The following is a 21,516-nucleotide window of genomic DNA, read 5'->3' on the forward strand; positions in this document are numbered from 1 at the left end:
GGAATCCAGAACTTTCCTGAGGACCTAGAGTTGGACAGAGGACAGTTCAGGGACACAGGCCTGGCTTCTCGAAGATATAAGCCCCATGCCTCTGCCTCTGAATTAAATCCTTTGCCATGATCCACAGATGCTTCTAGAAAAGAATTACCATGCCATTGACTGACTTCCCAATGATGCACAGATCACCCCAGAATCCAGGACTTAATGCATGGAGCTTTCCCCACAGGCCCGAGTCCCAAAGATGCTGCCAGCAGAGGATGCCTTAAACCTTCCTCCTGACAGTCTCGCTGGCAGAATCCCAGAGCTGCTGTACTGAGGGACCGGCGAAGAAGTCTTTGAAGTCTCCCTCATACGGAGCTGCAGAAAGAGGCTTGTTGTCTTATGCAGAGAGCAGTTGAAGATATCAAAGGGAAGATGGGATGTTAAATTTGAGTGATCAATGTTTAATAGTCAGGGTTGTAAGCTGTCACGAGGGATGCAGTGGGTGGGAAGCCTCACGTACTGTAGGATTTGAGATGACACTGCCCGGGGCTGTGGAGGAGCCCTCTGGCATCCCTGTAAATAGGGAGGACAGATCAAGAGGTACAGGGGTGAGCCCACACTCCTCTGCCTGGTTGCTAATGTGGGGGGCATTGCATAGAATAGGGATGTTTTGGGTGGAAGTAAACCCTCAGATTCTGACCAAGCAGCAACCAATCATACAAACATTGGTCTCTTCTCAACAGGACGGTTAAGGGCCCCCAGCAAGGTAGAGAGGGGTCCACCTTGGATTAAGGAGACCTGAGGATCCAGCCCTTGTCAGGGAAAACTTCAACATTGCACTGAAACTTCTCTGGGCAGAAATAGGAGGCTGCATGGACTCTGGGAGAAATGGATGCTAAAGGGGGTGGGACCTTCCTCTGTAGGACAGTCCTGGGGGCAGAGCCTGTCCTTCTGGGTCTCCTAGCATCTATGATGTCTGTTGCCATTCACAAGAGCTTGGAGGAATGTCAGCTCCCTTGCTTTGTGATATCCAGACCATAGCAGATGGGGTGAGCTCCCCCAACCCAGGCCCTCTGTCAGTCACCCTCACAGGTTGTTCTGTGGCAGGGAACAGGGCTCCCTCTGGTCCCTCCCCTGGAGCTCATATGTACGGCTGTGGAGTGACAGGGCTGAGGACCAGAAGGAGCGCGCTCCATAAAAGCTTTCTTGGCTGAAGAGCAAGAGACAGGCTGGGCTGTCCCCACAGGCAGCTCTCATCTGTTCCCAAATTCGGGCATCCCCAGAGAGCATCAGGAAGGGCTTGGAGGAGTGGGGATGCAGACTGACTGACAGAAGAACAAATCGTGAAACTCCAGCCCCTGTGCCTGGCTAGGCAGGGGCCTCCAGACCTCACATGGCTGCCTGCCACCTCCTGAGCAAAACACAATTTCATGACTCTTTGGGGGATAAAGGATTTTATTTACCTCTTTTCAAAAGCTTCAGAATTCTTCCTGAACATCAAATAACTCCTGGCAAACACATCCTGATGAGTAACACGAAGTGAAATAGAACCAGATGGGCTGACTCGCTCTGGGCTTGCGCGGGAGGGGGAAGGGCGGATCTCACTCACAGAGAGGCTGGGCTGTGGGCCACAGGAAGTGCATCGGGAGGGGGGCACAGCCTTCCAGGCAGGGAGGGGACAAAGTCCCCTGGACTTTGCCGGAGATGGAGTCACACTGCCTGCCATCTGGCTTTGTTGGGAAGAGAAAAGAAATGGGGTTTCCGGCAGCCTGTTGGTGGCACCCCAGCAGTGTGGATCATGCCAAGTCTGGCATCTATGGCGCTTGGGACCCAGGGGACTCTGAGACATAAGCTCCTGTGATAGGGAGATTGGATGGCCAGTGTATTTAGAATCCTCTAAGAACCGCCCTCTCTCGTTGTCTCTCTCTCTCTCTCTCTCTCTCTCCCTCTCTCTCGTTGGTTCCACTCAGCTGAAACACACCATTTCCCAGCCTCTTTTCAAGAGGAAGCACTGTAGCAGCCCTGACCAGTGGGAAGCAGCTAGTGTCTAAGCCGCTCCTTCCTTGTGCCATCCTTGACCTCCAGGAGGGAGGCTACAGCTGGAGCTGGAGTTCCACGGATGAGATGAGCAAGTCTGGTAGGGCAGGGAGCCTGAACCCCACATGCTCTGTGGAGCCACTGTCTTATCCTTGAACATCTCTGGCCTTGTGCCTATCCGTAAGGACGAGCTGCTGTGGGGTTAGGCAGACGGTATTAGGGTTCTCTGGATGCTGACACCAGACCAGTGGCTGCAGTCCCAGCGATCCAGACTGCATGAACTAATCTCTTATGCTCCAGAGACTCCCATGCCTCATGTAGCTGTCCCAGTTGCCTTAGGGGTCTCCTGCCCAACTCCTTCAGGAGGCTCTTGCCACTTCCACCACAGCAGAGGCCACCAGCCCCAGTGTTCAGCCCACCCCCCCCCCCCGTGACCTCTCCTGTCTTTTAAGAGCAGAATGTTAAAACTGAGGCTACCAACCCTCTAGCTTATTTGGGCGTGGTCATCTTAACATGGGTCTAGATAAAGTGAAACTTGTATGTGGCAAACCAGGCCATGTTAGTCACCCAGGGTGGTAAGAGAGCCACATGGGAACTCGGAAAGCTTATCCATTGATTTTTTTTTTCTGCCATGGACTTTAACGACAGGATCTCTTAGATGACAAACATCTGAAGCAGAACTTTTACATGTAAGGCAGACTCTGACAGGTCTCTTCTGGGAAGTCCTAGAGATTCTGCAGAGCACTGTTGGAAGTCACCGTGGTTGAAAGCAAAGGAAAAAGCAGACAGCTAGCAAGCTGGGCAGAGCTGGGAACAGCAGCAGAGTTTGACTGCTAGTGGTTCCCAGCTCCTCCACACCAGAGGCCCCAATATTGGACACATGCGCTTCTTCCAGCAGGTCCTTAATTGGGGTTCCAGACCATCCATAGGCGAGGCTCCCAGCCTGCACTGTGTCAGTCTCTGTGTCTCTCTGGCACTGTGTCAGTCTCCAGCCACTGCTCATGCTGCTCACCTTCCACACAACTTTCTCAGAGACTGGCCTAACTTTCCTGAAGGAACATTGTCCCCTGACCCGTTTCTATAGGACATTCAAGCTCATATTTCCAAACCCCAGTCTGACCCTCAGTCTCTCTCCCCAAACTTTCATCTTCCCACAGACACTGCCCCACTGTGCCCCTACTTCTCTGAGCCTGTGCTTGTGGCCCTGTGTGATGCTGAGACCATGCTAAGCTTTTGTGGCTCCGCCCCCTGCTCTCTTTGTCCCGCCCCGCAGTCCTCCTCCAAGGCCTAACTCATCCTGCCTTTTCTCTGGAGCCATCCTTGGTGCCTTTGCTTTCCAGGGAGTCTGGAGGGCAGTCAGTGCTGTATCCTGAAGGCTTTACAGTGTCTGCACGCATCCGGCTTGCAATGTGCGTGTGGTGTACTTGAAGGAAGAGAGAGATCCGTTTCCTGCGCGTAAGATGCACACTCTATTTACTTGGATAAAGAGAGATTGGTTAGCGCACATGTGTCCTGTTTTGCTAACTGTGCTCCCACACTCCTCATTTAACAGTAGCCTGTGTTCCTTCTGGAATTTGTCTCTTCCCCACTGTGTGTGGTCTTGGTGGAGGGGAATTCTAGGCTTCTGCCTCCCATTATGAAAGCCAAAGGTCCAACTCCAGTCTCCTGGATCCCAGGGGGAGCAGGAACGTGCCTCGACCTCTCTTCTGGGAACACACATCTGCTGAGAGTCATTCAGAGTGTCAGCCAAGCTTCTGGGTTGCCAGCAACAGACTCCTGCTTGGTCAGTTTGAAGCAGGCAGGGATTTATTCCATAGAAGGTGAGGAAGATCACAGGCCTGGTGGGAAGACTGGCAGATGGGCAGCGGCAAGACAGCCAGGGCACAGCTGGGCTCTTAGCCGAATAGTCCTCAGGACACCAATCCATGTGGTCACTACATGCAGGATGCCACCTTGCTTCCCATGCCGGGCACAACATGGATCTTCTTCCAACTGGTCGTTGCTGCTGCTGCTATCGCTGCTGCTGTTGCCGCTGTTGCCTTAGCATCCTACCATCTCCACAGAAGAGCCTTAACAGTGTTCTACGACACTGCCTGCTACTCATTTTCCCAGGTGACATGTAACTGACCCGCTGATACATATACGTCTGTGCCCTTCCTCAAAGGATGCACAGACCTTGTGTTACAGAGTCCTACAAAGGATGCTAGGATCGACAGTTCCATCCACAGTGGAGGCATGACTTCACCACTTCCCTCACTTTAAGGCAGGGAATTCAACAAGCCTGGAAAAGAGGAATCCTCGGTTGACAGACAAGCAAGAAGAATGGAAAAAAAAAAAAAAAACCCAAGCCACTGAATCCAGAGACTAAGCTGGAGGTCACCGTCTCAACCGCAGCAGCATGAAGACCAGATGTTCCCTTCTGTATGTGATGGTCACAGCTCCTGAGCTAGGTGATCAGAAAGGCCCAGGTTCCTGCCCTCCCAGAGTCTGCTTCTCTAGGTTCCTGTCACTTCTCCAAGCTCTCGACATCCTGCCAATAAATTCCTTTTTGCTGAAGTTAACCAGTGTTAGTGTCTGCCGCCTGCAGCCCAGCAACGCTGAGCGAAAGCATGAGTAAACATGGGTACTCGCTGCTTATAAAATGCCAGGCCTCCCGATGGGCTGCAGGCCCATTGACCCCTCCCCAGCACCTTCTCCCTGGGGAAGCCAAGGGGGCCAACTGGCTGTGGGGATCCTATAACTGCCTGTCAGGCTTCAGTCCAGAGCAGGGAGCCCCAGGAATTACCACCATAGATAAAGTTCAGTTGATTGTACGTCAGTGTCTTCCCTGTTAAGCCAGGTCATTGGGGTACATGTTACCAGGACAGAAAAAGCATTTCTAATTAAACTACAACACCATACACAAAAGGCTGAATGGAAAGCCACACTTCCACCACTGAATTCAGATGTGAAGATGTGTAGACCAGAAGAGATGCACCATGGTAAAAAAATAAATAAAAATAAAAAATAAAATAAGAGTTCACTTATTCTGCCCCAGCCAGGAGACACTCAACCACCCAGAAGCCTTGCCTAGGTGACTTAATTCATTGCTGATTTCCCTCCGTAATTTCTGGAGATTGAAATATAATTACCATATTTTCTAGTTGAACAGACTGAAGAATACATGGGTCAGATTGTTTCCCCTGAGTTACAAATCAGTGAGGAATAGGCACGGAATTCAGAATTCTTTACATACAGCTTCCTCTCTTCCCACTGATTCCATAACATCCCGTGTATTTCTGATACCCAAATAGGCTCCCCCACCCCCACCCCTCTGCTTCACTTAACTGTCACGTTGACTCTGGTAGAGTCTCTCTGCAATCCCTAGAGAGGCTGAGACAGGAGCACCAAAAGTGCAAGACCTTCATGAGCAGCAGAGTGAGTTCAAGGCCAACCTGGGCTACTCAGTAGGACCCTGTCTCAAAATAATAATTTTTAAAAAGGTCCAGGGTATATCTCATATCTCAGAGGTAAAGCTCTTGCCTAACATGTGCCGGGCCTCGGGTCCCATGCTCTGTACCTGACTTTGCTGGCCCAGCACATGCTTGGGGAGCCCTCCCTCTCAGCATGCATGCATGTTTCTTATTCTTTGTGACTACTGAGGTCCAGAAGGGACACAGGCCTCCCACTGGCCTCCACCGCCATAGACGTTACCATTGTCTCCATTTCTGTTAGCTTATCTGGTTGGTGGGCTGATTTTTGATGGAGAGGTTTTAGTAACAAAGCACGTACCACCGTGTTTGTGTGGTTCTGGGGCCTCTCGCCAGCATCGCCAGCCCCACTTCCGTTTCTGAGTCTCACTGACAAGATCGTGATAAGCAACTTTGCCCAGCTCTGCCTGATCCTCTGCATAAGCTGAACACAGAGAAATGAAGTTATCTGCCATTAAAATGGCTGAGCTAGGTCCCCACCAACGCTACCACCGGCATGTGCATGCATAATAGTAATGAAAAACAATACTGTATGGAAGTGTATATCTGCTAGGGATTCAGATCCCAGATTCCCGGGCACCAGGTTTCACTATGTTTCAAATCTCTGGATGCTGGGGACATCTCTGCCCAGCTGGCCACATTGCTCATGGGTAACTATAAAAGTGGCATAGTGTGTCAACAAAAGCTATGAGGGTACAAGAAAGGGCATCCACTGTCCAGTGTACCTGGCACATTAGGAGAAGCAAAAGTTGCTGCGGGTCTTCTTATAGGTTTTACTGAACAAGCTACTTCTTTATAGTAATCCCCAGTGAAGGAAGGAGGAGTCTCAGGAGCAGCCCTTACTTGAACCAACTTCAAATGTTCGTGACACAAGGCCAGAAATCATGAAAGTCACAAACAAGACCAGTGATATTGTAAAGTTAAAAATAAGAGAGGTTACTTAGAGCTTATAGTTCTTGTCCAAGGTCAAAAGCTCAAGTCTGATATTGGCCTTCTCTCTGGCAAAATCTCAGAGATGTCTAGGATGCCATATGGTGAGTGAGGCCCATGAGAAAGAGAGATGGGAAATGTGTCTTCTAGCCTCTCTTTGCTCTTTAGAGACCACCCGCATTTAATCTCTCACAGGGCTCCACCCTTCTGATTATGTCGGATTCCCATGCCCCACCCCCCAAGCTTCGCTCCACCCACTATAGGAACCTTGCTTCCATCCTCTCATCATTTCACAGTGGGGACTCAACTCACTGTGAGGTTTTAGAAGAGGCAAAGCATTGCAAGCCAGGCCAGCAGTGTGTGCCTCAGGCTAACCAGGGCTGCAATGTGAGCCTCAGGCCAACCAGGGCTGCAGTGTGAGCCTCAGGCCAACCAGGGCTGCAGCAGCTTGGAAACTCTCCTGCTTCCACCTTCCCACATGGCCGGGCCCAGACCCTCCATGAGACCTTCAGCCCTTCTCCAGGTTTGCTTACCATAACCCACCCTATACCCTCCCAGAAAGATCTCTTCTCCACCCCCAATAGAGCAGAAGAGATCTTTCTGGGAGGCAGAGACCGGAGTCTCCCTGACCCCAGGCCCCTGCCCAATCATTTGTTTGTCACGTGGGAAGTGGAAAAAGATACAGCACTTACTGGGTGCTCAGCCTAAAGAAGCATGCAAGTGGGCCTGCTCATACACACACACACACACACACACACACACACACACACACACAAGCACCTCTAGTGCATGTAGCACAAGCTCTTAATGGAGGGAAAACTCAGAGTCATCACCAGTGCACAACAGCACAGCAGGTTGAAATCAGGGACCATGGCTACTGTGTACCAGCATCAACTCTCTCTCACCCTGTCTCCTAGTCTCCTAGTGGGGAGCAGGTAGGCATTAGCATCCCTGCCTCCTGAGGCCTGAGTCTTGTCTACCCTAGTTCCCCAGAGAGCTGATGGAAATGACTTGCTCAATGGGGTACGGTTCAGAGTCCACAGTGGGGACTGAGATCAATCAAGGGACCCCAGGCAGGAGAGGGAAGCTCTCTGATCCAGTGACTCAACAGGACAGCCCAATTCATTGGGACATCCACTGGGGGAGCAAGAGAGGGTGTATGCCAGCTGAGAGCCCTACCTGACACTCTAGGAGAACAGACAGGGTTTCAGGTCACCAAGAATCAGGAAGAGGAGGAAAGAATTCAGTAGAGGTTTCGAAACCTCTGCTCACTCCCTCCAGACCAGCGTGGGGCAACAGTCAAGAATTTTACTGATGCCAGAGAGAACACTGGGTGCTGCAGGCATGACAGACAGTCCAAAGTGAGCGGCAAATGGGGAGAGTTGAAGAGGAGGCATCTAAGAAGATGACTAGGGACCCTCCCCTCTTGTGGGAGAGTTACACACAGCATTCTTCAGGGTGTGTGCAGATCTCTCCCCTTTGAACAAAACTCTGGCTTCTTTTGCTACTCCAGAGCTGGGCCAGCCTCAGCAAGCCGAGTAGCACAGGACAGGGTAACAGCTCCACATCGAGGGGAGTCTTGACAGAGACAAATGAGACTCAGTGTCAGCCGGGCTGAGCCACCTGGGAGTCGACGCACTCCTGCTGTCCAGGACCAGCTCCACCCCTGCACCCTCATTATACAAGCTGGGATGTCCTCAGGCCAAAATACTGTGTACCGCCCCTGCCCGAACCTGAGTGTCATTATGACAACTCTCACTTGAAATTATTTGTTTTTCTCTATTGATCTTGATTCGACACTGGGAAAATGTATTCTTTGTACGACATTCCCAAGGGCTTAATTTGTCCATGTTGGAAGCCTTTTTTAATAGGATTCTGCCCCATTGTTTATTCTGAACATTGAGTTCTGAGAACCGGGATCCAGCTCCGTTAATAGAACCTCATTACCAGGGTCTCTCCGCATCAGGGAGCTGATAGTGGCCTAGTAAGCAAGAGGCTGCTGAGGGAGCTTCAGGAGCTGCCAGATCAAAGGCTCGTGGGAGGCCACACTGTCATTGTCCCCTGCCACCTTCCTCCTATTTGGAGACCTAGAGCAGTGACAGTCACTGAGCTGGACAGTCCCATGTAAACCCCATCCCAGAGAGGTCTTCCCACCTGGATGACCAAAGAAGCAACGTTTCTCAAAGTAGGACCTGTGGAACCCCTGCATAAGTGTCCCCCAGGTGCCAGTGCAGAGGCAGACTGCTGGGCCTCTGCAAAACAGTGCCTTAAGATCTAGACAAGAGAGAGTCCTATCATGGGACCCACACCTCAGCTCCATGAAGGGACTTCTGTCCAGGACTGGCCAACTGGGTGGTCCATACCCAATGTCATGCTTGAATCTCTCTGTGCAGTCTCCTGTTCTTATGTGTTCCTCTTGTTCAGAGACTGTCCATCCTAGCCCTACCTGATGACCCCAGGGTTGGACCAGTGCGGCAGCAAGCTCCAATTATTCTTCCATCTAGCATCACCTGGTGCCTCAAAGTGGGGTGGGCAGTGTTAGCCAGGCAGCCTGGTGGAGGGAGCACCCCCACCAGCCAGGGAAGTGTTCTTATCACAGGACTGCAGGGCACTGAGCCAGTGAGATGGTACTCATGTGATTTTGAGTGGTTCAGACGGTTCAGACAAATAGTCTCCTCTCTGTAAAAATAAAATAAATAAAATGTGCTGGTCTGAGGTTCTAAGCAACCCAGGGCAGCTCTGCCAAGATCCCCCAAGACAAGAGCTGTGAGGATAGAGCCTGTAAGATCTGAATCTGCTGGAAATATATGAGGAAATGGGCTGAAGAGAGGCCTGGTTTAAGGCTGGGTGAGGATGAGTTACTAACCTTTCCTGGACTTTAATTTGCACTCATGAGTAATTTTACTTCTGGAGCATTCCATCTCCTTTATGTAACAAGACAGCCTGGGAATCTGGCTCAGGTAAGTCTAGGATCCTGCTTAGGACTTTCTTAGAATCACGGCTGACTTAGCCAAAGAAGAAACACAAAACCTGACATTGTTTAGGCATTCCAATGTGTACTGAGATTTGCACCATTCCAATGTCTACTGAGATTGCTCAGCACAAGAAACAACAAAATGGCTCATCCCTTTGCTCTTCCGAGTAAAGGCGGGTGTTGGACAAACAGAATATGGTTCTCAGACGTCCATTTCCTTGCAGTGATAGCTGGTCCTATTTGGGGAACAGAGGAGTTAGGGTGGACTTCCAAGAGGAGGAGCTCATTTCCTTGTGCCACAGAGACATGCAGGACTTGGAAAGCAGAGAGAAGCAAGGGGATTATGTCTTCTGTTGTGAACACTGCTTTTTCTCCATTCACCAGCCTTTTCCAGTAGTCAATAAATGTGATTTAATGAAACAGCTGCTTCACCTAGCATATACATGAGTTTGTGGCTTTGTAGAGGGTAGAAAAGTGGAAAATGCCATCATAGGTCCTGGCTAAGAGCCACAGAGCACAGAGCATCCTCATGGGTCATCACAGCAGGCCCCAGGAGGCCATGTGGGAGTAGACCAGGAACTCAAGTGTGACTGCCTGTGTCACCGTGTCTGTAGTGCACTCCAAGGTCCCCTCCACATAGAGAGGACAGAAACATACTGCAACGTTGTAACCTAGGAAAGTTGCCTGAACTACCATCACACAGATTTGCCCACAAAAGGCAACCTTGTTTTTACAACTCTAGGAAGATTTCAGGCTATTGCTGTCTTAAGAAAGAGCCTGGGCCAGGGCAGTGACCCTCTTGTGACATTCCTCAGAAACCTGGCTTCTTCAGGCTTCTCCCCTGGGTTGCATGTTGGCTGCGGCCTCCAGCAATCACCCCTAAGCAAGCACAGGTTTCCATAGCAAACACATGTCGGGAATACCCCATATCCTGATGCTCACAACATGCAAGAATGGCCACAAGTTCTTCAGCTTTGTTTACTCTTGTCTATCAACACTGAGAGGGTATAAACCTCACAGTGAACCAACCACAGAGGATTCACACAAGGCTTTATCAGGGAAGCTCCAAGACAGGGAAGGAAGTGTCCTGAATCACCCTTCATAGTGACCATGACCACAGGTTTCTAAACGGAAGCCATGAGGATGCTGAATGCAGCAGCATCCTTGACACTTGAGGCCACTTCACTTTCCCTCCTGCACCAGGTAGTTAACTTGCACATGGAGAGAACAATTGTTTTGTGGAGTTAAAAGACTGTTCAAGGCTGAGTGAGGTGATGGATGCTTGTTATCACAATGCTTAGGAGGCAGAAACAAGTGGACCCTTGTGGGCTCACTGGCCAGGAAGCCAGTGAGAGATCCTGTCTCAAAAACAAGCAAGTAGGCAAACAAAAATAAAACAGAACAAAAAAACGCAGTGGGCCATTCAGTAAGGAATGACACTCAAAGTTGTTCTCTTGACTCCACATATATCCCCTCATACATGAACAACACACATACACACACACACACACACACCACACACACACACCACACACACACACACACACACCCCTGAGGGAGTCCCTCAAGGAAGAAGGTTGAAGCCCTATCATCAGTCAAGGCAGGCCAAAATAGCATCCACCGCCAAGCTCCACTGGAGCCATAGGATAGAAGCCATGTCAAGTTCAGTTGGAGTTGAGCCCATGATGGCCAGGGCCACAGCCAAGGAGCTTCTCCGAAGGGGACGGAATCACCAGAGCTTTCTGCCAGTCTGCAGCAGCAGCAGCAGCTACAAACAGCCACGGCTAATGTTTATTGAGCACCACATTAGTGAGGCGAGCCAGATCTGGGCTGCAGTCATCACAGCTTGCAAACCTTAGTAGCTTGACACGAATTTGTTTCCTGCTCACAACAGCCACTGCAGACCCTGCCCCTCTCCAGGGTGAGGACACTCTGTGCAGCGGCCCAGCCAAGCCACCACCGTACAGACCTCACCATCAGCAACATGTCACCTTCCCAGTGGCTGAGACACATAAGAGATGGGAGGGCGGTGCAATGGGTCTGTACCATCTGTATTAGTCAGGGCTCTGCAGAGCAACAGCCTCCAGGAAAGACGTAGACATGCAACAGCAGGGTTATTATGGGAATTGACTCATGCAGTTATGGAGGCTGAGAATATTCCATCTGATACCTACTGTTAGGGAGATGCAGAGACATGGAAGCAGAGGTAGATGGCAAACAGGCTCAAGACTGAAAGCCTGAAAAGCCAGACCCGCTCCTCCCCACCTGCCACATTATCCAAGGGCAGATGAATGGATACTCTGACTCAAGACAGGAGGGGTCTGCTTTCCCTTTGTGTTGGTGTCCCGGCTGAATCTCAGATGAATGTCAGCCCCTCCGGTGATAAAAGGGAGGAGCCTTCATTCATTCTCCCGATTCGGCTGGGGACCACTTCTAGAAACTTCCACACAGACACCAGAGTGGCATTTTACTGAGCCTCTCTTAGGCCCAGTGGGTTGACAGATAAGATGGCTCATTACCATTTCTCTTGCATGTCATTGTCTTGAAGCACACATCCTTCATGAGGAGATGTCATGAGCACTGTCATGGCTCACGTGGCTACAAGGGACAGTCAGGCATGGCTGAGCGTAAACAGTGCCTTGCCTGGAACATTGAGCCAGTGCCTGGTGTTGATCATGTACCTTATGTGGATTATTTCATAAATATAACAACCTATGGCACAAATAAGGAAACTAAGGCACAGAGGGAATGTCCAGCAAGAACCTCCCCAAAGTGACAGAGCTAGGACCAGAAGGCAGACATTCACACTGAGGAAGGCTGGGTTCTTGCTCCTCACTCTAGCTCCGCCCAGAAGCTCAGTCATTGGCCAACAGTGCTTCAGTCTATTATCTTCCTGGCCTGAGGAGGTGGCAATCTTGATTGACTGAGAAGCATGGGGATTAGTGAAGCTCACCTCTAGGAGTGTCTAGAGAGGTATTTCCAGAGATGATGGGGGTTCTGACCTAATAAGTGGGTTCATTCCTTGACAGATTTGTGATATGATGACATTACTGGGAGGTGGTAAAAGTTGGGGGACAGGTGTTCTAGTTTAGTTTCTGTTGCTGTTACAAACACCATGACCAGAAGTAATTTGGGGAGGAAAGGGTTACAGGTTATCGTCAAGGGGAGTGAAAGCAGGAGCTTTCAAGGCAGGAATTGGGAATTCCAGAGGAATGCTACTTACTGACTTCTTCCCTCTGGCTTGCTCAGTTCCTTTTCTTAGATAGCCCAGCCCACCTGAGTAAGGACAGTACTGCCCAAAGTGGGCTGGGCCCTCCTATATCAACTAACAATTAAGAAAATAGCTCACGGACCTGGCCACGAGAGAATCTGGTCAAATCTCCAGTGGAGGCTCTCTCCTCTCTGGTGGCTTTATGTTTGTGTAAAGTTAACAGCAGGAGCTAACAGGACAGTATTTCCACAGAAAGAAGTAGGTCATTTGTATGTCGGGGGCTGACATTGGATACAGATTTTGACTTGTCCTCTTTCTGTGAGCCCTGTGCTTCATGGATCTCCTAATGGGGTCTGCTCTGTCCACCCTCCCCAGCATGATGCGCTGACATCTCTGAAGCTACCCCTCCTTTCTTACATTGTTTTTTCAGATGTTTGGACTGTAGCAATATGTACAGAATATGCTGAGGTGGGTAAGAAAAAGAATGTCATACTTCTCTGTGTCCTGGGCATCCTAGGTTATTTGGAGCTAGATACCCACAGGCTGAAATGTTCCTCCATGAAGAAAAAGCATGGATCCCACTGGAGGCCAGACCTTCTCTGTATGGCTTCTGAAGCCACAGAGAAAAGCTAACCTCTGAAAGCCACTCGGGCTGTCAGAACACTCCAAGTGCAGCTGCCAAATGTAGAGGTTATACCCAGACCATCTCTGTGGTCCAGCCTGTGACCTGGGTTGGAGACATCCAATTCAGGGCAGGGGAAATAATAAGTACTCACTGACTAGCAAATCCAGCTCTATCGACTTGAAAGGTCGCATATTGATGGACAAAAAGCCAAGGTCAATATTTGATTTTGAGGAACAATAAATCTTGATACCGTGGAAAGGAGGCGTCAATGCAGGTGCTGTTAGCTGGGGCTGGAAATGCTGTCACCACCAGTAACCTCACTTCCTCCATGACCTGGAAAATGGGGGCGGGGTGCTGAATATGTCGGCAGTTTCTAGGCGTCTCTAGGCGTGGAGATGGTTTGTTTGTTTGTTTGTTTTAAGTCCACAAGCGAGAAAAGTAAAAACTGTCCCTAGAAGACTGGCAGAGCACACATTCCAGACCCTGTTTGCACAGATAACAGAGACAGGTGGTACCCCTCCCTAGACTGCTTCTCAGCCCACTGTGATTTGAAGGTTTCCTTCTTTCTCCTGGGCTGGGGTGTGGAGGGGATGTCCCCATATTTGCCTCCTTATTCCTTATTCAGCCATTCCTCATTGTCTACTTTTTTTTATCACCTGAGGAAGGCACACTGCCAAGCTAGACAGAGGAGCAGAGCAGGTCACAACTGCACCCCAGACAGTTCTCCTCTGTTGTCCCACCTTTCCAGACTCTGCTCCAAGCCCCACCCATCTCAGCACACAAAGTCACTAAGACAAGACCATGTGTCATTCCCCAAATGCTGGGCCTGTCCCATCTGAGCCCTGCCCTCACAGTATTGGTGTACATCCCCTGGGGTCCTCTCCTGAGCCTCCGGTGGTCTGTTTGACACTGCCCTTTCATAGGGCCTTCTTACCTTCCCCCAAGCAGTGTGGGACCTTCCATTGTCCCTGGGCCACCTCCAGTTGGTTACCCCACCCTTTAGGCAGTGACTTGAATGACTGCCGGGTTTCGTTTCCCAGTGATTGACCTTTTCCAGGGCAGGGGATGTTTGTACCACTCCAGCCCTGTTACCCAGGCAAAGATGGCACAATGTGTGTTGGATGCATGGCTGGACACTGGGGAAAACGGATGTACCAGGTGAGGGATTTGGAGCTGTCCTGTCAGAGCTGAAAGGGAGTTGAGCAGAACCTGTAGAAAGTGGGAAAGGCAGTGCCCCTGGAAAGCCCTGGAGGAGGAGTCGGCAGAGTCCAGACCTGCCAGCTTCTCTTCCTCACTGGCCACTGCCCTGACCGTATTAATCTCGGGCTGAGCTGTGGAAATATCACTCTACTACATTCTATTCAAGTTCCCTGGAACTAAATTATGTTGTCAGGATTGGACAGAGCAGGAATGGAAAAGACCAGGCCGGATGACATGGGGCTGTTAAAAGGAGATGAATGAGTCTATGGTTTCCATTCAATTTTTCAAGGTTTCCCAAGGCAAGCCTGACAACACCACCTTATAACTCTCCGGCACCCTGCACATTCCCTCCACAATCTCATTTTTTTTATTTCTGCCCATCAGATTAGAAGGACAGGGATTCTTCTTGCGGCTTCACAGATGAGGAAATAGAAAAGCTGGAGTAAAGGGTGAGGAACACATCGACTAAGGTAAAGGTCGAGGCAAGGTCAGGCTGTAAATCTGCGATACAGCCACCAGGACCAGCTCTGGGCTCATGGTGTAATGATGTTTCCATTTCCCACTTGCTCTGCTTCTTCTGCAAAATGGAGCTGAGCAGCCCCATCTCCTAGGCTACAAGGCATCAAGAAAGTGACTGAAATTTCAATCTGTCATTCGTTTATTCACTCATTCATTCATTCATTCATTCATTTCTGGTTAAATAAGACATCCCATGAGTCAAACATGTGTTAACTCTTCTCGTGTAAGGGTCTTAACTTAAGAGAATTTCTACTTGATAGCTGTCTGACAGCAAGTCAGGTGCTAAGGCTTTGTTGCTGAGAAGCTAGCCCTCAGCACAATTTCTTTGTGTGGTGTGTGTGCACCTAGGTGCATAGACATGTGTGTACCTGTGTGTCCATGTATGTGCAGGCCAGAGGCCACTGTGGGTGTCTTCGTCAGTTCTTCAATTGATGTCTATCCTGTTTTTTGAGACAGAGTTTCCCACTGAACGCCAAGCTTGCTGCTTTGGTTAAACTAGCTTGCTAACATGGTCCTGGGGTCTTTGTGTCTCCTCCCCAGCATTGAGATAACAAAATCGCACAGCCACAGTCAAGGTTTTCTTCCTACGTGGGTACTAGGGATCGAACTAAGGTCCTCATGCTTGTCTGTGAAGCACTTTACTAGCTGAGCCATCTCTCCAGGCCCCAGCACAGTTGCCTGAAGGGAGCGAGTCCTATGTAAAGACTTTCTGCATCAAACGTGTCCTCTGAGAAAGGAGGGAGGACTCTTCCCTGTCAGTCTGAGGAACACACAGTGTACATGGAATGACCAGCTTCCAGCTCCACCGTGTGCCTCCGTTAAAGGCATCTCACCATCCAGGGCTGAGTGAGCCTCGGTTGTAAACAAAGGCCTAATTAAATTAACATAAATGATTTTATGTAAATTAAAGATCCACATGATGGCTGTTTATTGGTAGCAGCATCATATCTTGCACTGCACATGCTTGTTTAAAATTAATGTGCATAAATGCTCCAAACACTGTATTATTAATAATGATAATAATGGTGATGAGGACGATAATAATAAACATATTCTCATAACAATGGTTCCCAGATGACTCTAAAATCTCAGCAGGGAGTGTGTGGAGTGTCTCGGCTCCTCTGGGAAACAACGAAAATTCCAGGGGCTTCCTAGTCTCCCCAGCCTTCATGCAGGGGTCTGTGCTGATGTCTTCACTGAGTTGGCTAAAGAATGGTCTCTGAAACTCCTTCCATCTTTTGAGGCCTTACTCCAGGCCAGCTCTGCTATAAATCAGCCCAACCTGCACAAGCGTCAAAGCGCTCTCCCTCCTCCCATCTCAGAACCCACTTTTCCCATCAGTCTTCTCGTCTCTTGTCTTCATGGACACCCCTCAGATGTATGAGGATGATGGCAGGTATACTGATGGTTCGTTTTTCGTAGGTGGGTCAATGGAGGTCAGAGACCGAAGCAACCCAAGGCCTACAGCAAGATCTCAGAGCTAGCACTAAAGTTCTTCTGACTCTTGGGTACTGCTGAGGTACACAAACAAGAGGTATTGGCTTAAAGCACATAATCACTCAGTTCCACACGTCGGCTAGGGAGACTGAGTAGAGGAGCAGGTGAGGAGCTAGCAGTGTGAGGCTGTGCAGTGCCGTCTTTCTTTGTTGCTCTCTATCCTAGAGTCAGTTGGTCAATGTTGCTGTAAGGATTTTTTTCCCAAAAGAACTGACATTGAGGGACATCTACCGAATGTGAGCCCAAACACAGGCCTTTGTGTGCCTCAAGGGAAGATGCTCCAGACTGTCTCCAGACCAGAGGGTGAGTTTTTATTAACTTCAGAAAGGCACCAAACTCCCTGACAAATCGTCATAGGGACTGGAGAACTCATGTGGTGATCCTGAGCTTGCCAAAGACAAGTGGGTGAACACCATCACCTTCCCCAGAGGTCCAGGTCACCCTTTCTCTTTGTTTTAGCAGGCGATGGCTGACAGCCAATCAGAGTATGTGTGTACATATGTGTGAGTGTGTAAATGCATATTATGTATAGAGTATGTGTGTACATATGTGTGAGTGTGTATATGCATATTAGTATATAAGTATGGAGTACATATACATATATGTATATATGTGTATGTGTGAGGGTATATGTGTATATACATTTATGAGTGTGTGCAAGTGTGTCTCTCTATCAATGCATGTATGTGTGAGTATGCACATATGTGAGTGTGTGCATGTGTGTATGAAAGAAAATAGAAACTTGAGACCTGTGATTCATGTAATTTATGCCAAATAGCCCAAAGAGTTGTTTGTGAGCTTTGAAACCTGGAGCTGAGAACATAGCAGAACAGACCAGGACATGCCCTGGCAGGCCCGTCCTTAAGACATTCCTGAGGCTGCTTGGCCATAAAGATAAAGAGAGATAAAGAGAATGACATGCCAGACTGGCCCGGTGCCTCTCTATCTCACGCCCTTCTAACCTAAGTTAAATGTTATCTGCATATACAGTCTGCTGATGTTTAAATGAACCAATCATGTGAAACCGCACCAATTCCTCCCCCAGCCCCACCCCTTTTCTTTAAAAACCCCTAGCTTCCAAGCCTCGTGGTCAAATCCACTGTCTCCTGCGTGAGATATATTCGGACCCGGAGCTCCGCCATTAAACTACCTCGTGTTTTTACGTCAAGGTGTTCTGTTCTGTTCATGATTCTTGGGTGCACGCCAAATCGGGAATTGAGTGAGGGTTTCCCCACTAGGTTCTTTCATTTACGCTGATGTGTGTACATGTGTGCTTGTGAGTGAATGTTAGTGAATACATTTGAGCATATACAAGTATGAGAGTGAACATGTATGTCTATGTATGTACATATATATATATTTGTGTATGGGAGTGTGACTCCCTATGGATGTGACTGTATGTGTGTATGTGAGTGTATATATGTGTGCTCCACTAGATTGTGAGAATCTGAGAACCAGACTGAAACACACGGGTCATAGGCACCAAGTGCTCCCAAAGCCCCTGGCTTTCATAGCCACCAGCAGCACCTCAGGTAGAATTCTAAGGGTTCATGACCTTGAATGGAGGATGCTATTTATTTTTTATTACAATAGAGGCAGTAAGCTACAGTTCTACTGTCAATGCTTGAGACTAATGTCACCTATAAGAGACCACAGTAGGTTTTCTATTCCATTTAAGTTGCTGCAGATATCTCAAATGTTCAGTTCAACAGAGGCCAGGAGCATCTATCTTGCAGAACCTCAGAGAGCTTTGTAGGAGCTGGTCCTCTATAGTAACTGCTGTCCTAACTCAAAAGCAGCCTTAGGCAATATGCAACTCAATGTCCTCAAGACTTTGTTCCAGTAAAACTTTATTTACAAAACGGGGAAACCATCAAGCTCCTGGCTTCCGGGTCCTTTGTACAATGAGTCATCACTTTCACATTACAATAGCTATCGGAATCTTGTTACTTAGTTCTTAGCAGAGAAGCACATCCTTTATGTCAGACTCCTTTTTGAACTTTGAGAATTGACTTTTAGTATCCTGTGTTGCTTCTGTGTACCCCATATATCTTGTTTCAACCATTCAAAGCCCTTCTTCTAAGATAGGGTCCCTGACCGACCTCAGGAGCCTTTGACCCTCTCCCTGAAAGTGAAGTGCACTCAGGATTCAACAAGTCTCAGCTTCCATCCTGCACTGTGGAGCGGCACAGCTAGCAGGACTAGGCTCATATCAGAAGCTTCCTGTGTGAATTCAGTAACATTAGGAATGCAGAGTGCTCTGTTAGTAACACTTTTGTTTCCCCTATGGCACCTATTACAGTCCTCTGTACCTGGTAGGCACTGGATAAATTGTTGCACCCGTGTGAGTTGAATCAAGAGCCTGGCAGCCTTCCAGGAAGAAGGGATGGAGGGGAGGAGTGGAGGGGAAGGAGGCAGAGAGAGAAGGAGTGAAAGGGGGAGAGGGAAGGGAGGAGGGCAGAGGACCCTGGAGGCTCTGTATCGGTTCTACTGCCGCCCATGCAGAGTCCATAAGCATCTCATCTGTTTAGAAATTGCACAGGGGGGGGGGGCTGCAAAGAGGAAGAAGGGTGAGGGGAGGGGGGCTGTGTGCAGAGCAGAGACTTCCTGCTGATGCGGCAGGTTTTAAGAGCACAACTTGCAGTTTGCCAAAGCCCATGAACCTTGAAATAGAAATATGGACCTCTTAATTCATCGCACTGTTATTTGATAAAGTATAAGGTAAATGAATGCAGAACCTTTTCCCTTTAATTACACAAGGAGAGGGAGGAGCAGAGGCCTGGGGGAGAGAGGCCACTGTGAAGTCAATGACATAGAACAGAACGAAGGGGCTCAGAGTGCAGCTCTGATAGCCTTACCCTGGAGACAGAGGCTGAAACCATGAATACAATGATAACAAACTGCACTGGGCACTACCCATAGGAGTGCATTCTGAGAGAGACAATGGGACCAGTGGAGCCTTCAAAGGCCAGTAGCCCACCTGGGTGGGGAAACGACCCTGGCTCATCTACACCAGGCACCAGAATTGCCCTACAGGGAAAGCCTGTAATAATGGTAATGGTCCCACAGGAACTTAAAACCTCCCTCTCTTCTCTCTTTAGATCCTTCCACTATCCATCCAGTCCAGCCATCAAAGACCTCCAGAAAGAGGCACAACCAGCTAGGTGGAAATGGTTCAGTATGCGGATGCCCTGTTAATCAATGTACTTAAAGCCCTAGTAATCCCTTCTGGCCTTCTAAGGGACCCATACTGTAGTCAAAGGATTCTGACTTGTTAAAGTTGTCCTAGATAACAAGAGGATACAAGACCGAGGCTCTGTCAAGCTGAATTGTGTCCCCTCAATTTCAGATGCTCAAGGTAGTACTCCATCCTCTGAGACGGTGACCTTGTTTGGGAATAGGAGCATTGTCTACTTACTGGTTACAATGGCGCCTTGCTGGAGTAGATTAGTCTCTAGAGTCCAGTGTCACTACTGTTCTCATTTAGAGGGGAAATTTGGACATAACCGTGGCAAAGGAGCACACAGGAGGAGACAGTCAGAGATCAGAGCCATGTGTCTGCCAGCCAAAGACTGTGATCACTTGCCAGCACGCTGATAGAAGCTGTCGGAGAAGCAGAGGACAGACTCCTCCTGAAAGCCATAGATGATGCCCACTGTGCCAACATCCTTTCAAACCCCTGGCCTCCAGGGCACTGAGATCCATGATCTAAGCCACCCACTGTGGTCCTTTGGGATGCCCACTCCAGCACAGTCATGCGGACTCTGTCTACTTTAATGTCTGCTGGATGAGTCACTTTAAGAGGTTTTTAGTCTGACCTTCACAAGACAGACCGCCCATCCCAGCAGGGACACCCAAGACTGGGTGGTGTTGAGCACTCTGCAGCCCAGCTACTACAAGATCCTGGGCAAAGACAGAGCTCTCTCTACCTGGGTTTCCTCCTGACTAAAGAGTCATTGGTACAGTGTTCCCTGGTTCAGGCACTCAACAGACAAACCCGAGGGCTTCTTTAAAATGGCATTGTGTGTTTAGTAGGGGTAAGACTATATGCCAGCTAATGAGATATGGAGAGTGGGATGTGACAGACTGAGCCCAGCCTGGGCTGCTGCAGCCAGTTTCTGTTGTGGGAGGCCATTTGGAATACTCTGGAATCCCTGTGCCTTCATAGAGACAGAAGGATCAAGCTGGTAAATACAACCCCAGCATGGGCTATCACATGCTACAGCCTGGTCCTACTCTGTCATTGTGCCAGTAAGCCCATGTCAGTCTTCACTGGACACGTGATGATGCGCAAGGCCAGCATCTCTCCCATGTAAACAGAGTAAAGGAAACTACAAGACCATCGACAGTTTTCTTGACCAGTTCTCAGGCACAGTCAAGGCTCGGGTGAGAGGCTCTTTGATGGAAGTCTCAAGGTTGGCTTGGTCTGCAGGAAGCTCAGGCAGCTAAGCCAGACTGTGTCAAAAAATTCAAAATAGAAACTTTCCTGCTTGCCCTGTTAATTTTGTTATGCAATAATAACTCAGAAATAAATATTTTGTTATTCTAAGTACTCTTTGTCCATCCCAAATCAAGAAATGGCCCAGATTCCAGGCCCTTCGGGAGCCTGCAGGCTGCTAGTCCTCTCTACTGCCTGGGGAGGTCTCCAGAGGAGCCAGCTTCCTTCTGCCCACCCCTGAGGGCTGGATGGCCATGCATAATTAAAGCCAGGGCGGGATTCTTGCAGCATTTCTTGTTGCTGAGGCAAGGCCTTGGAGTTGTTCGAAACATGAATAATCCCTAGGGCTCTGAGGAAGAAGAGAAGAAAAAAAAGACAATAATAACATGTCCTGTCCATTAAAGTTGAGGACAGACAGGAACCCTTGCTGAGGGCCTTTGGGATACTTGCCTTGGGCAGTGGGCTGCATGTGAGTGCGAGAGAACTGAGGCTTGAGGCAAGACCTGCCAGAGAACACGGTGGGTCTCCTAGGACACGCCCACCGGGCTGCTCCACAGAAGATGGGGGTTTGGAAGCTCAGCTGTGACTGAACTCTACACAGTGGGTAGGATCAAATCCCACAAGGCCATGGCT

The sequence above is a fragment of the Mus caroli genome, chromosome 14 (genome assembly GCF_900094665.2).
Source record: "Mus caroli chromosome 14, CAROLI_EIJ_v1.1, whole genome shotgun sequence".
Taxonomy (NCBI): domain Eukaryota; kingdom Metazoa; phylum Chordata; class Mammalia; order Rodentia; family Muridae; genus Mus; species Mus caroli.